We start from the raw sequence: 16,259 nt of genomic DNA, 5'->3' as shown, positions 1-16,259 counted from the left end.
ATCTATCCTAGATCTGGCTGCAAGTTTCATTGCAAGGAAGAATGGAGCAAACAATCCTAAAATAAAGGGGAGAGGGTGGGAAAGGAGAGGGAGGGTAACACAGATCTACTTAATTTGCTGTTTTAGCAGTGCTCTGCACAGAATCCATCCTGTGCAGCACCGCCCACTTCAGTTGCAGACAAGTGTGTAATAATCTAAAGTAACCGGGACACATCGGGGTGTGTGTGTGTGTGGAGTAGAAGCTAGTTAATTTCTTCCCTTGTCAATTGCCCCTCACGTAGAGTTTCTCTTAAACCTAGTCCCCACCCCAGCTAATTGAATTTATTGCACCCCGTGATTGCAATCTTTGGGGGTGAGTGGGAGGCGGGATTGCAACCCACTATAATTGGCAAAGAAAAGCTTTCAACGGCTGGAAAAGGTCATTGAAGGAGTTGGCTGCAAGAATATAATCTAAAAAGAGTGGCAGGCATGCGCAGTGCGAGGATGCCATATTGGAATGAGTCTGTAGTAAGTGAGAGAGGGAGACGGATCGCCTCTTCTGAACTGAGCTGAAGGGTCTTTGCCATTTTAGACGCTGGGGGGGAAAAACTTCACCCAGGTAAGACAGCGCGCCAGGCGTATTTCCTTAAGCGGCCGAAGTTTTGATCTGCCTGAGGCGATCGTGTTTGAGCCGCTGGGTGGACAGGGGAGCTTTATGTTCAGGTTTATTAAAAGGCGGAAAAAAAAAAAACTTGGACGGAGGGTGAAAAAAAAAAGCTGGCGTGTTTTTCTTAAAAATTTAAGCGAGCAAGTTGTTGCAAAGTGGTTGGCTCAGCGTGTCCCTGGCAGCGCTTGAACGTACAGATCTAGAGACTCGATTCTAGATACCTGCACTCAGGGTGGCTTTTTTTTTTTTTAAATAGTGTGATCGCCTTTCTTTTGCAATGCATTGGAGAGTTGTCTTGGGCAGGGTTTGCAATGCATGTGCCATTCATCGCATGCAGTTTTTTGGGGGGCTGCCAGGGGGATTTTTTTTTCCTTTTGGAGCGTGCCACATTTTAGATACATGCATACCCTCGCTCTTTTTTTAAAGTAATATCCTGTCATTTGGTGCTTTCCTGATATAAGCTCATGTGACCTCCTTTCGAATTTACTAGACTGCTCTATCTCTTCAGAGAGTTATTTTTGTGTGTGTGTGTGTGGGGGTGTGTTTAAATCGGCAGAAAATACAAAATGTGTGTGTGTGTTTTTAAAAGCTTGAAAGAGGATGAGATGCCACATTTTCCAGTCCTGATCCAGATACATTTTTTTCTATAGAGCAAGAGAACTGCGGTAAATGAATATTTATAAAGCTTGTCAGTTTCAACATGGCGGGGTAAGGTACCTTTAAAAACTGAAAATAAACATTTACAGATGGGGGCGGAGAATAAAACTTGGGGTGCTACATGTTTGATTCAACTCTGCTTTGTTACCCAGGAAGGTGCTTTAGCAAATTAGACGGGAAATAGAAGAGTGGGGATCATGTCCCAGTTTTTCCACTGGCAGACTTAGTGGTGTGAAAAGTACATCACACAAGGCAGAGCAACCAAAGTGTGTGCGGGGTGTGCGTGTGTGTGAGAGAGAGCGCTCAGGAGGAACCATCAAAAGGGGACCTGGACTCTGGCACCAAACGAGGTTGCTTTAAATGCCCAAACTGCAGACAGGCAATGAAAAATAAATGCGGGGAGACACAACAATAATTTATTGAACATTAAAACGAGGCGATTCCTCGGATGAGACATTCTTTCGGAGCTCCTAGCATCTCTGCTGCCAAGCCTTTTCGGATCAGCTAGCTGCAGTGAACCGGTGCGGGGTTTTTCTGTTGTTTTTTGTTAATAATAGGGGGTGAAAAAGCTCTATACATCTAGCTGCGTGGAGATTTGGCTGTTTAATCGTTTATCATCAGAGGACGAGGCACGTTGCAATAAAAATTCTCTTTGCCCAGGGAGCCTTTACAAAGCCAGGATCCAAACGTGAACCTGTCGTTTACGGAGCATGCAAATCGGAGACTTCGGAGGGGGGCAGAGAAGTGGTTTGGAGGAAGGAGTTGTGCGTCCTCTTTCCTAGTTCCTAATTTGAAATGCATTTCCAGGCGGGCAGGGGGAGTGGAGGAGGCAGGCTGGTTGAAATACCAGAGAAACTTCCTTGTTTCAGTTCAGGCAACATTTTTGGTTGCCGTTGTTTGATGTTCAGCTTTTTTTTCGGCCAACCGTCTGCAGCGTGGTTGAGGCCACTGGGGGAAAGGAAAGCACCGCACCCTATCCGCGTGGGCACTAGTGAGAAGGGATCATCGTTTTAAGAGAGGGGAAGGGGGGAGGAGAGAGATCTGGGGTCTAGTTTTGCTCTATGCCTTAGAGCAGCGATTCACAAACCACGATGCTTGCTAGCAGGACAGCACCCGTGATTAATGGGAGACGGTGTCTTCTATGTTGCGACGCCAACAGAGGTCGCCTTTTGCAAACCACTGCTTCCCCCCCCCCCCCGCCGCCCTCCTGCGTCCACACAAGTTTTGCTGCCGGACGCTTCGACTCCCAGAGTTGGGGACGCGGCGATCCGGATCTGGCGATCTCTGGTCGGCTTCAGTGGCGCGGCGCGGCGGGCTGTTGTCAAGTGAACCCGCCGCTGGATGAAGGGCGCGCAGTTGCGGCGCCGCGTGAAGGAATCCACTCCGGTCTGGACGGCGTGGAAAGAGATCGGTGCACTGACAAGCCCCCCGCCCGGCCCGATGCCGCGGCTTTGAAGCTCCGTCCTTCCCAATCCGCTTTGCCTCCCTGTGGCACTCTGGAAACGCCTGGGAGCGGCGAGAGCTGGCAGCTCCGCAGAAAAGCAACCCCCTCCCCAGGACGGTGTCTCCTGATAAACGGGCTCAGAGCAAGCCGGGAGGGAGGCCTGTGCGGGATCGCAGTCCACCCAGTACGGTGGCGGTCTCCCTTCCCCTTTGGCTTCAGAGGATCCCATGAAAAGATTTAAAAACCGGCCTAAAATGGCTCTTTCCTTGCAAACTGCGAATTCAGAGGGGACCACCTCCCTTGCACTCACGTGGCTCATGACACGTTTGAGAATTAACTCTAAATCCCCGAGACCGGGGGATTTCGAGTGCTATGTATCTATAGTGTGTCGTGGATGGATGCAACTGTACCGTGCAAGGAGATCCAGAGATCGCAGCCGAGGTGTCGCCCCTTGACGGTGTGTGGTGTGTAGGAGGAGGAAAGGACTGAGCCTGGAGGCATTGCAAGCTCCAGACCCTGCCTCCACCGACCGATCTGCCATGCAAGCTGAATCCTCTGTGCAAAATCCATCTCTTTCTGCTGAGGAGATAAAGAGACACATCAAGAAGTTCTTCATTTAAAGGGACCGCTTTCCCCCAAAGCACTGTATGGTGCTTTATGCTTTGGATGGAGGATGGGCTTTGCTTGGCTACTCGTTCAGTTCCCGAAGCTAATGGGTTCCCAAGAGAGCGGGGGGGGGGGGGGGTGTGGGGAGGGAGATCTTGGAAGTATTTCTTGGGATTGTAAGAGCCTCAAACATTCTTCCTTGCGAGGATAAGTGCTGAACTGGGATGCTGGGGGGAGGGCAAGAATTGCCTTCAGTGGTAATTGGACTGGAAGAAAAAGTGTAAGACTTTTCTTTGAGAAGATTTAATTTCTCCTGAAATGTCCTTGCCAGTTATCTGAGCTCTCCTCCTATTCCCTTTGGTTAGAATAAACATGCTCATGCAAATTCTCTCTCTGTTGCATTTTGCCTGCTTGCCACTTTTTAGGTTCTGAAATGGTCCCCAAGTCTGGGTGGGGGAAATACACGCAGGTGCCACTGTTCTCCTGCAGTAGATGGTAACTGTGAAACACATTGTTGGTGTATTGTTTTCTTCAGCTAGTCCAGGCGTTCTCAGACTTTTTGTATTGGTGACCCATTTCACACAGCAAGCCTCTGAGTGTGACCCCCCCCTTATACATTAAAAACACTTTTTAATATATTTAACACTATTATAAATGCTGGAGCAAAGCAGGGTTGGGGTGGAGGCTGACAGCTTATGCCCTCCCCCATGTAATAACCTCCTGACCACTAGTTTGAGAACCCTTGATCTAGTCAAAGTGTTGTCTGACAGCCTCTTGAGTTACCTCCTGACAAGTGTCCCGTTGGGTGGATAGATACAGGTACTACTTACCTATCTCAGGACTAGAAGGGACCCTGAAGGATCATTAAGTCCAGCCCCCTGCCTTCACTAGCAGGACCAAGTTTTGATTTTTGCTTCAGATCCATAAGTGGCTTGCTCAAGGACTGAGCTTATAACTCTGGGTTTAGGAGGCCAATGCTCAAACCACTGAGCTATCCCTCCTCTTGCTAGGGTAAAATGCCCATTGACCTGTTTGGGAGCTTCATCTGAGTAAGGACCACAGAATAGAGGGCCTCACTATGGTGTGATATGATCTTTGATCCTGTCCACATGACCATGCACACACACCCCACGCTGACCCCTATTGTGAGGTTGTGTTTGTTCCGTACAAAGCCTTTCAGTTTTCTAGCCTTGGATGTGAAGTTTATTGTCTGTGTCCATCACACCCTATTGCACTTCTGTTGCCCTTCTACCCCCTTGTCGGTGTCTTGCAGTACACCACCACAAATGTCTGTGCGGAGGTTGTCAGGCTGCAGGTGGGTTCTTGGGAGGTTTACTGCAGAAAGGACAAAATGAAATATAGAGCCGAGGCAATGGCAATGTAATGACCCAGGTGGCTCTAGCAAACATTCATATAAAGCTGATCTCTTCTCACCCAGAGGAGGCAGAGCGCTGATGCCAACTCCCTTCAGCAGCAAAGAGAAATAGATTATAGGGTGAATTTTTTTTTAAGCAGCTGTGGACATCTGTATAATGTGATCGTTATTAACTAACCTATCTTTATCGAGCAGAAGCTAAGATACAGTGAGCAAACAGAATCAAGTAGCATTTTTATCCTATCTTGGCAATTGTCACCTCTTCATTAGGCAAAGAGAGCTCGAATGTAACAGGGCTAGAGAAGGCTTCTCTGTTTCCGCTCAGGGGATGTCTTTGTTGCTGTTGTTTGATTGCTTCACTGTGGTTTGCTTTCTGTAGGTGAATGAATTGGGATGCTGCTCAGATGAACAGGAAGGTGGTTAATTATAAGATCAGTGATGCCAAGCGTTGGCTGTCCTTAAGAGTGAGATTTACAGCTCCAAAGAGTGAGTTTCAAGACCAAAGAGTGAGACTTTCCATGTGGTGTTTCAGGTCATTGCTTAAGACAGAGATTCTCATCTTTGTTCCTTGGTGACATCCAATAGTCCAGGTTTTTAATCCAACCAGCATTTAATAGTTTGTTTTAAAATGTACACTGTTCAATACTGCATATGCAACTCTTAAATATCCTAATTCATATTAAAGTCTACGGCACGTGAGAATTCTATATGCAGTGCAAACAAGTGGATTTTAATAAAAATGATTTGCTAATTGGAACAAAAACGTGGATGGTTGGAGATCCCTGAGGACCAGAGATGATAACCTCTGGTTGAGGCACACAGTCAGTGGACAGGACAAGAGAAATATTCAAAAATAAACTTTTCATAGAAACCTAATAAAAAAGAAAACTTTTATCAATATAACAATATGTTTGGTTTGCATATCATGTTGTCATAGTGATCATCCATTTGAAAAATACAGTACAGATATTTGGTTTGTATATTACTCATATTACATTTACAGTAAACTAAAATAAACGGATTCCAAAATAAATAAATGCAAAATATATTAAAATTAAATAATTAAAACAGTACATTAAGTGAATGTAAAAATAAACAAAGTAATTAAATTTAATTAATTTGAAACTAACTATAGATAAAAGATTCAGATTCCACATTTCTTTTAATATGTAATTTGGTTTCATATTTTAGTCGTGTGCTTTGTTTTAGTGCCAAGTGGCCCTTTTGCTGTTTTTATAACTTCTTTTGGTGGCTCAAACTTGAAACATGGCTCAGGATTTTGAGCTTCAAGTAGATAATAGAGTGCAGTGTCTAGTCCGAGGTGTGGTCTGAATGGTGTCTTATTCTTTTGAACAAGACTCAACACTCACTCACTCAAATGCAGGAGATGAGAAAAACTAAGCTAAGCCTGGAAATCCTGGAATGGGAATGTAAAACCACTAGGGCTTTTGACATTGCTAAGATCTGACCATACAGTGTCCATCCTGTATTGCACAGTAGTGCTATCTCTGTCAGTCTGTAGTGCTGCCTCATCCCATACAACCTGTTTTCTGCCTCAACTGATAATCAACAAACTCGTCCTGCAGCTTCTCTATCTCAGGTGGAAAGAGATTGAACATGTGCTGATATCTGCCAACAAAGTGCTCAAGTACAGTTTCCCCTAATCTCAACCTTCACAAATGCTGCCATCGTTAACATTTCATCATTCCAAGGGAGCGTCTCACATGCATAGTTGGCTGCGCTAGCATAGAATGCTCTGGCTCTGCAAAAGAACTTCTGTTTTGCAAGAGGACTAATATTTCCTTTGCGCTTCCAGCTTTCGTAGAACCTGTTTTGTGACCAAATCTACAAACACTGTTTTTCTCTTTCAGCACCTGGGTAAAAATCTTTTAAATCTTTAGCTATTTACTCAAAATGCATGAGATAAGTTTAGGAGTATGTGTGAAAGTGAGATGGCGGGCTAACGAGTGAATCTCTCACCCAATGAGTGAGTCTTGACATATCTGAAGAGACTTTTTTTAATAGATCATGTATCCTGAATTGAAGGATGTGGAGGGACTGTTCTAACAAAGCTAATAACTAATAATAGAGTAAGTCTAATAACTTTTTTATGATAAGATGGATTCTCAGTGTGAACACTTAGTAAATGAAATTGCATTTAAATAGATTTGAACAAATGATATCTAGAGATGAATTTCTTGTAAATAAGACACTATTCATTTGCTGTTTTGTAGAGGGTACATTTGATATTAGAGTAAAACCAATGATCACACTTTAATATTAAGAATACATTTATAAATGATAGATGTTATAAGCCTGTTGCATACTAGTATATGTTCCAGATGGATGCAAGAACATCCGTAGGAGGCGTTATAAATGGTTGTAAGCAGCTATTGACCAGTTGGACTAACAGCTTTTTATTACAATATCATTTATTAAAACTTTGTAAAATACCCTTAGTTAAAATAGTACCAAGAGTATATATGACTGCTGTGCTAGAAATAATGTAATCGTAGGACAATATTATTTCATGTCATTTTACAAGCCTTCGTTGGCTATATATCGTATTAGCACCTGCAAAAGGATAGAAAATGGTGATATCTGTGTATTTTGTATGAAAATAAAAAGCCTGCAGAGATGGGAGGAAAGAAGGAACGCCAACCCATTGTTATCTAATCAGCTGTAATTGAGTCCCAGAAGAGTTCTGCATCATAGCTGATCACTGTTGCTAGCTGCTGAAAGGACATAGAGATTTCAAGAATTCAAAAGCATGTGGGACTGAGCTGTATCTTTAACCTTCAGTCACTTCCTCTAAGGGAAAATACAAACTAGGAGGAGTCTTTTGTTGACATATCTATTTCCAAAGGCGACATATAATATTTTTTCTTCTTTATAATTTGATACCAAGAGGAGGCATTAAGGACGACGCAGTAATCTCCTTCTACCGCTGCTGCACCAGTAGTAAGCACTAGGTCCAATACCACTGAAAGGATAACATCAATCTAAAGCTAAACTATTCCTTATTCTGAGCATCCCATCTTCTTTCTTCCGTCAGTGAGACAGTGAGCTCTTAGAGCCTGGGCAGTTTTCATTCTACGGCTTGTATAGTGTTAAGCACACTGTTGGCACTCAAAGTAATGTTTTAAACATCATGAGCCCTGTCTTGCTGCTAGAAAAGCGAATGCCTTTTGGCACTCGGATACAATGCTCACGAGCCACACAAGTATCTAGTCAGTCAAAACTCTCATTAGTACTATTTCAATCGGTCAGCCCAAAAGTGTGCCGGGTGCCTCCTAAATCAGAAAGCAATCGTGACCTTTGCCCCAAAGAGCTTACAAACTAACATTAAACACAATGTAATGAGAAGGACACGGCAGCAGAGAGGGGATGAGAACGGAAGATAGGTAGCATAAGTAGGAACGTGGCTCTCAAACTTTTTTTACTGGTGACCCCTTTCCCATAGCAAGCCTCTGAGTGCGACCACCCCCCCTTAAATTAAAAACACTTTTTTTATATATTGAACACCATTATAAATGCTGGAGGCAACACAGGATTCGGGGTGGAGGTTGACAGCTTGTGACCCCCCCATGTAATAACCTTGTGACCCCCTGAGGGGTCCCGACCCCCAATTTGAGAATCCCTGAAGTAGGATTATGTGGTTAGTCAGTGAGTCAATGGCATGATATACTAGAGACAGTATTTTTTTCAATGACTATCTTAGTTGGTTAATTTCATGTAGGTGTCACAACAGAAGGGAACCAAATTAAGAGAGGGCCTCGTAGACCAGCTGAGGGGTATGCAGGCTGGTGTTTTGAAGATATTTTAGTGAGAGGCAGATGAATGAGATATTGAGGCTGGTATTGCTGGTGGGGCAGAACATTGGGGAGAACATGAGACACGACAAGGGCAGGGTTGGAAGAGGAGGAGGAGGAGAAGTTGTTGAAACTTGATGTAGTGGAGGAGGGAGAGCCAGGGGAGCGATTCAAAGAGTGGGGAGTGTAAAAAATGACAGGCATGGAAGGTGATCTTAACAGCTGTGTTCTAGATGAAGTGAAGAGATGATGTGTGTGTTTAGAGAGAGGCCATTTTAAAAAATAAAATGTTCATTACTCATGTTACCCTTTAAAACAAACAAAAACCTACACTGAGGCAGCAAGGGCCTAAATGCGGCAGCTTACAATAGTAATACAATTTACAAACCTTGTGGTGATTACATTGCTGTAGTATAGTTGTCCATTGCTATGACATATTGCCGCATTTCTTAAGGTAACATTCTGTACATTATTATTTAAAAACCTCACTCAGGTTTCTGCACTGCATGTTTACTCTTTGCACTTTGCTCAAACTTGTGCAATACAAATAGACTGGTCAGTTTCACTTTGCTCTACAGAATGTTTCTACTCGATTTCGTTTTCCGGATCTCATGTATTACTGGCTCAATGGTACAAGTGTTTGGGTGGCAGACCCCAGAGCTGGCGCTAGGCATAAGCAGACTAAGCCATTGCTTAGGGCCCTGAGCGGCTCAAAGGGGCACACTATTTACTTGCTGGTGGTGATTGTGTGTGGGGGACAAAATATTCCTGCTGAGGGCCCCAGATGGGTTGGCGCTGGTTCTGGCATACCCTGCAGGGGAATATAGAAATGCAAACAAAAGACTAGTATCAGAGGGGTAGCCGTGTTAGTCTGGATCTGTAAAAGCAGCAAAGAATCCTGTGGCACCTTATAGACTGACAGACGTTTTGGAGCATGAGCTTTCGTGGGTGAATGCTCCAAAACGTCTGTTAGTCTATAAGGTGCCACAGGAAACAAAAGACTGTTTCACTGACCTCTTAAAAAAATCACAGAAATATTTCTACTAATATTGGGCTTTTACAAAACCTAAATGTGGGATGTTAACAAAATATCCCTTCAAGGACAATTTTGAAGAGTGTATTTATACCCTCTCATATTTTTATTAATAAAAAACAAAACCTATAAAATTAACCAGTAGCCAAAAAAATAAAAAAGACATTAAAATGACAACTTAGACTGAATGTGAAGCCACTAAGAAATGAGCCAAGTGCCCGAACTTTGCAGTCCTCACTCAGACAACTAATCCTTGGTCACAAGATTAGTCCCACTAGTATCAGTGGAGTGACTGCTATAGGAAAGAACTACTCACATGAGTAAAAGTTACAATATCTAGTTCAACCACAGGTTATTGGTCTCTGGACAGTGTATATTTACTCAACAGGGAAGAGTAATTCCCTCCAGTGGAAATCACTGGGTAAAATTCAGTGGCCTGTGTAATGCAGGAAGTTATAAGAATGGCCGTACCGGGTCAGATCAAAGGTCCATCTAGCCCAGTATCTGTCTACCGACAGTGGCCAATGCCAGGTGCCCCAGAGGGAATGAAGCTAACAGGCAATGATCAAGTGCTCTCTCTTTCCTGCCATCCATCTCCATCCTCTGACAAACAGAAGCTAGGGACACCATTCCTTACCTATCCTGGCTACTAGCCATTTGTGGACTTAACCACCATGAATTTATCCAGTTCTCTTTTAAACGCTGTTATAGTCCTAGCCTTCACAACATCCTCAGGTAAGGAGTTCCACAAGTTGACTGTGCTCTGCGTGAAGAACTTCCTTTTATTTGTTTTAAACCTGCTGCCTATTAATTTCATTTGGTGACCCCAGTTCTTGTATTATGGGAATAAGTAAATAACTTTTCCTTATCCACTTTCTCCACATCACTCATGATTTTATATACCTCTATCATATCCCCCCTTAGTCTCCTCTTTTCCAAGCTGAAGAGTCCTAGCCTCTTTAATCTTTCCTCATATGGGACCCTCTCCAAACCCCTAATCATTTTAGTTGCCCTTTTCGGAACCTTTTCTAGTGCCAGTATATCTTTTTTGAGGTGAGGAGACCACATTTGTATGCAGTATTCGAGATGTGGGCCTACCATGGATTTATATAAGGGCAATAATATATTCTCAGTCTTATTCTCTATCCCCTTTTTAATGATTCCTAACATCCTGTTTGCTTTTTTGACCGCCTCTGCACACTGCGTGGACATCTTCAGAGAACTATCCACGATGACTCCAAGATCTTTTTCCTGACTCGTTGTAGCTAAGTTAGCCCCCATCATATTGTATGTATAGTTGGGTTTTTTTTCCAATGTGCATTACTTTACATTTCTCCATATTAAATTTCATTTGCCATTTTGTTGCCCAATCACTTAGTTTTGTGAGATCTTTTTGAAGTTCTTCACAGTCTGCTTTGGTCTTAACTATCTTGTGCAGTTTAGTATCGTCTGCAAACTTTGCCACCTCACTGTTTTCCCCTTTCTCCAGATCATTTATGAATAAATTGAATAGGACTGGTCCTAGGACTGACCCTTGGGGAACACCACTATTTAACCCTCTCCATTCTGAGAATTTGCTACTAATTCCTACCGTTTGTTCCCTGTCTTTTAACCAGTTCTCAATCCATGAAAGGACCTTCCCTTTTATCCCATGACAGCTTAATTTATGTAAGAGCCTTTGGTGAGAGACCTTGTCAAAGGCTTTCCGAAAATCTAAGTACACTATGACCACTGGATCTGCCTTGTCCACATGTTTGTTGACCCCTTCAAAGAACTCTAATAGATTAGTAAGACACGATTTCCCTTTACAGAGACCATGTTGACTATGCTCAACAGTTTGTTTTTCTATGTGTCTGACAATTTTATTCTTAACTATTGTTACGACTAATTTGCTCGGTACTGACATTAGACTTACCAGTCTGTAATTGCCGAGATCACCTCTAGAGCCCTTTTTAAATATTGGCGTTACATTAGCTAACTTCCAGTCATTGGGTACTGAAGCCGATTTAAAGGACAGGTTACAAACCTTAGTTAATAGTTCTTCAGCTTCACATTTGAGTTCTTTCAGAACTCTTGGGTGAATGCCATCTGGTCCCCGAGACTTGTTAATGTTGAGTTTATCAAATTAATTTCAAAACCTCCTCTAGTGACACTTCAATCTATGACAGTTCCTCAGATATGTCACCTACAAAAGCCGGCCCAGGTTTAGGAATCTCCCTAACATCCTCAGCCTTGAAGACTGAAGCAAAGAATCCATTTTGTTTCTCCGCAATGACTTTATCGTCTTTAAGCGCCCCTTTTGTATCTTGATCATCAAGGGGCCCCACTGGTTGTTTAGCAGGCTTCCTTCTTCTGATGTACTTAAAACATTTTGTTATTATCTTTGGAGTTTTTGGCCAGCAGTTCTTCAAACTCCTCTTTGGCTTTTCTTATTACACTCTTGCACTTAATTTGGCAGTGTTGATGCTCCTTTCTATTTGTCTCACTAGGATTTGACTTCCACTTTTTAAAGGAATTCTTTTTATCTCTCACTGCTTCTTTTACATGGTTGTTAAGCCACAGTGGCTCTTTTTTAGTTCTTGTGTTTCTTAATTTGGGGTGTACATTGAAGTTGGGCCTCTATTATGGTGTCTTTAAAAAGCGCCCATGCAGCTTGCAGGGATTTCACTTTAGTCACTGTATCTTTTAACTTCTGTTTAATGAACCCCCTCATTTTTGCATAGTTCCCCCTTTTGAAATTAAATGCCAAAGTGTTGGGCTGTTGAGATGTTCTTCCCACCACAGGTGTGTTGAATGCTATTTATTATGGTCACTATTTCCAAGCGGTCCTGCTATAGTTACCTCTTGGACCAGCTCCTGTGCTCCACTCAGGATTAAATGTAAAGTTGTCTCTCCCCTTGAGGGTTCCTGTACCAGCTGCTCCATGAAGAGAAATTTTATCTCTGCATTTCATCCTGAAGTGAAATGTTCCCAGTAAATATGGGGATAACTGAAATCCTCCACTATTATTGGGTTCTTAATTTTGATAGCCTCTCTAATTTCCCTTAGCATTTCATCATCACTATTACTGTCCTGGTCAGGTGGTCGATAATAGATCCCTAATGTTATATTTTTATTAGAGCATGAAATTTCTATCCATAGAGATTCTATGGAACATGTGGATTCGCTTAAGATTTTTACTTCATTTGAGGATCCAGAGAAGAGCAACAAGAATGATTAAAGGTCTTAAGAACATGACCTGTGAAGGAAGGCTGAAAGAATTGGCTTTGTTTAGTTTGGAAAAGAGAAGACTGAGAGGGGACATGATAGCAGTTTTCATGTATCTAAAAGGGTGTCATCAGGAGGAGGGAGAAAACTTGTTCACCTTAGCCTCTAATGATAGAACGAGAAGCAATGGGCTTAAACTGCAGCAAGGGAGATTTAGGTTGGACATTAGGAAAAAGTTCCTAACTGTCAGGGTGGTCAAACACTGGAATAAATTGCCTAGGGAGGTTGTGGAATCTCCATCTCTGGAGATATTTAAGAGTAGGTTAGATAAATGTCTATCAGGCATGGTCTAGACAGTATTTGGTCCTGTCATGAGGGCAGGGGACTGGACTCGATGACCTCTCGAGGTCCCTTCCAGTCCTAGAGTCTATGAATCTACATTTTCTTTCACATATAGTGCCACCCCCCCGCACGACCTGTTCTGTCCTTCTGATATATTTTGTACCCCGGAATGATTGTCCCTCATTGATTGTTCTCAGTCCACCAGGTTTTTGTGATGCCTATTATATCAATATCCTTTTTTATCACAAGGCACTGTAGTTAACCCATCTTATTATTTAGACTTCTAGCATTTATGTACATGCACTTTAAAAACTTGTCCCTGTTTATTTGTCTGCCTTTTTCTGATGTGTCAGATTCTTTTTTATGTGACTGTTTATCATCTGATCTGGCCCTTACATTATCCTCTTCCATCCTCTGCTCCTGACTATAACCTGGAGATTCTCTATCATTAGACTCTCCCCTAAGAGAAGTCTCTGTTCGATCCACATGCTTCTCTGCAGCAGTCAGCTTTACCCCATCTCCTAGTTTAAAAACTGCTCTACAACCTTTCTAATGTTTAGTGCCAGCAGTCTGGTTCCACTTTGGTTTAGGTGGAGCGCATCTCTCCTGTATAGGCTCCTCCCATCCCAAAAGTTTCCCCAGTTCCTAATGAATGTAAACCCCTCCTCTCTACACCATCGTCTCATCCACGCATTGAGACTCTGAAGCTGTGCCTGCCTACCTGGCCCTGTGCGTGAAACTGGGAGCATTTCTGAGAATGCTCAGACAAGATAATCATGACTCTTCTAGTCTGTGAATCCAGCTTCAGTTTATTTCAGTGGAAGAAGACTAATGTTTCTGAGGAAATTATTGCTAAAATATCTCATAAGAAATAAAGTGTAGACAAACGAACTATTTAATTTTTTTCATCCAAGAAAGAGTTTTGATGAGTTAATAATTTAATTCTTAAATCAAGGGTAAGGCATTTGGGAATGCTGCTGCTTGAATATAGGTCAGGCAGATGTTAGCGTTGAGTTCGCAATATGTGAGTACGTTGGGTGTGATGACACATTAATATTGCATGATCTAGAGTAGTTTGGATGCTCACCATTACATCTTTAGAGGCCATATGCAGAATGAAATGGAATCCAATTTGTTTTCCTTGAGAGAGAAAACGGGTAGAATTGTAGGACGCTCTAAACTAAAATGTATGGTAAAAATTGATTCTGAATAAACTGAGCCAAAAAATACAGCACAGGTGACACTTGCTTGTCACTAAAGAATAGAAGTGCTTTTTTACTTGCCTTTATATTGTTTTGAGGCATAGCAGCAGATAATTGTGATTATGACACAGGACAAGGTCTTGATCCTGTGCACACTTATACTCGTGTAATCCCTTGCAGACAGTGGGACTATTCATGGATATAAATTTATGAGAAGTGTCTTAAGCATTATGGGATCAGGGCCTAAACACTGAGCAGGTGGGAAGAGTAAAAGAAATTGGGCACTGCCAAGACCTAGCCTGTGATCTTTCTAAAAAGTATTACAAGCTAATGGCAGATGTTTGCTGGATTCTATCTCGCTTCTCTTTTTGGAAAGCCTCTCTGAGTACCGAGAAATTCAACAACATAAAAGCCAGAATTAATTACCCTGAGCAATGGGAGTTTTGGCTGATTTAAGCAGTTCTGGATTGGTCCCTGTATTAGAGTCACTAAAACAGCGTTTTGTGTTCCCTTTGGTGACTCCTCGCATTTAACTAATTAGCCCTGTTCACAGGACCTGGGTGATTTCAGTCAATGTGGCTGATGCCAAATAAGATGTTTTGGGCTGATAAACAGCTGGCTGTGTTAATTTAACACTTTGACACAGATAATTTTCAACTCTGTTTAAAACACTGGGGTGGATTTGAAGCAGCCACATGATCCTGTGGCTGTAACTTTTATGCTCCTTTCCCTCATAAAGCATGTCTCGTATTTTTTCCTGTCTCTTTGCTTCCTGTTTTGTTTAAATTGCGAGGTCTTTGGGGTTCTGATTGTCTTCTTCAGGGGACTGATTCAGCAGAACACTAGAGTCCATATTTAACATGAAGCACAGCATAATCCCACCCCTGTTCAGCAAAACCCTTACGGCTAGATTCGCAAGGGGGACAGAGGGTTGTCTGCGCAGCAAGCGGGAGCCCACAGCAGCAAGTCTCAGAGCCTGCGTCTACAGTCTACGGTTAAAAATTGCTGTGTGGACTTGGGCTCAGGCCTAGGGGGATGGGTTTCAGAGGCCGAACTCCAGCATGAGCCCGAATGTCTACATGGCCGTTTTTAGCACCGGAGTGTGAGCCCAGTGACCCTGAGTCTCTAGAGCTAGGCTCTGAGACTTTCTGCTGTGGGATCCTGCTTGCTGTGTAGACATACCCGTAGGTGCCTAAGTCCAAAATTTAGATCCTCAGAAACCCTGCTCAGCTGCTCCTTACCCCTGTAGGTGCCTAAATTCCCTTGGTACTCAAATTCCCACTTAAATTTCACTCAGGGCTGGTCTACACTGCGGGGGGAAGGGGTCGATGTAAAATATGCAACTTCAGATACGGGAATAGCATAGCTGAACAACATATCTTATTTCGACTCCCCGCGCCGTGAGGACAGGAGGTATTGATGGCCGTGGCTCCCTTGTCGACTCCGCTTCCACCTCTCGCCCTGGTGGAGTTCTGGAGTTGACAGGAGCGCGTTTGGGGATCGATTTATCACGTCTAGATGAGATGTGATAAACTGATTCCCCGATAGATCGATCGCTACCCACCGATCCGGCAGGTAGTGTGGACATACCCTTAGTCTCTTATTGAAGTTGTTCTGCTTTGAATATGTAACCCTTTTGCCAGGTGGAGCCAGCAGCAAGTAGGGCCGAGTTCAATATCTAGGGGTTCCTCTCCATCAATACAACACAGAACTGGCTTGAGCCTTCATCCAGTAACCTGGGAAAATTACACACCACCACTGGGTGCCTCTGAGAGGCAATACCTCCCCACTCGCAAGCCCAGAGTCTGAGTGTAGAAAAGAAACTTTTTTAATGAAAGGAGGGAAGTCACTCGACATTAATTAGGGAAAATGCCACAAGTGGGATTCATAATCCTAAAACTGAGCAGGACACCAACCCCAGAGTGCGTGGGGCAG

The 16,259-nt window shown here is 43.1% G+C and overlaps 1 protein-coding gene across 3 annotated transcripts in view; it reads left to right on the top strand.

The window, feature by feature from the left end:
- The first annotated feature begins 474 nt into the window (after window positions 1–474).
- Window positions 475–16,259, top strand: part of SFMBT2 (Scm like with four mbt domains 2) — a 205,969-nt gene continuing 190,184 nt past the window's right edge. For all 3 annotated transcript variants that reach the window (XM_050936826.1, XM_050936824.1, XM_050936825.1), the window contains exon 1: window positions 475–598. The gene's annotated coding sequence lies outside the window, so the exon portion shown is untranslated. The remainder of the gene's footprint in view (window positions 599–16,259) is intronic.

Source organism: Gopherus flavomarginatus, chromosome 1, assembly GCF_025201925.1.
Source record: "Gopherus flavomarginatus isolate rGopFla2 chromosome 1, rGopFla2.mat.asm, whole genome shotgun sequence".
Taxonomy (NCBI): Eukaryota; Metazoa; Chordata; order Testudines; family Testudinidae; genus Gopherus; species Gopherus flavomarginatus.
Note: the sequence above shows the minus strand (reverse complement) of the source record. Positions and strands in the feature narration are given on the sequence as shown.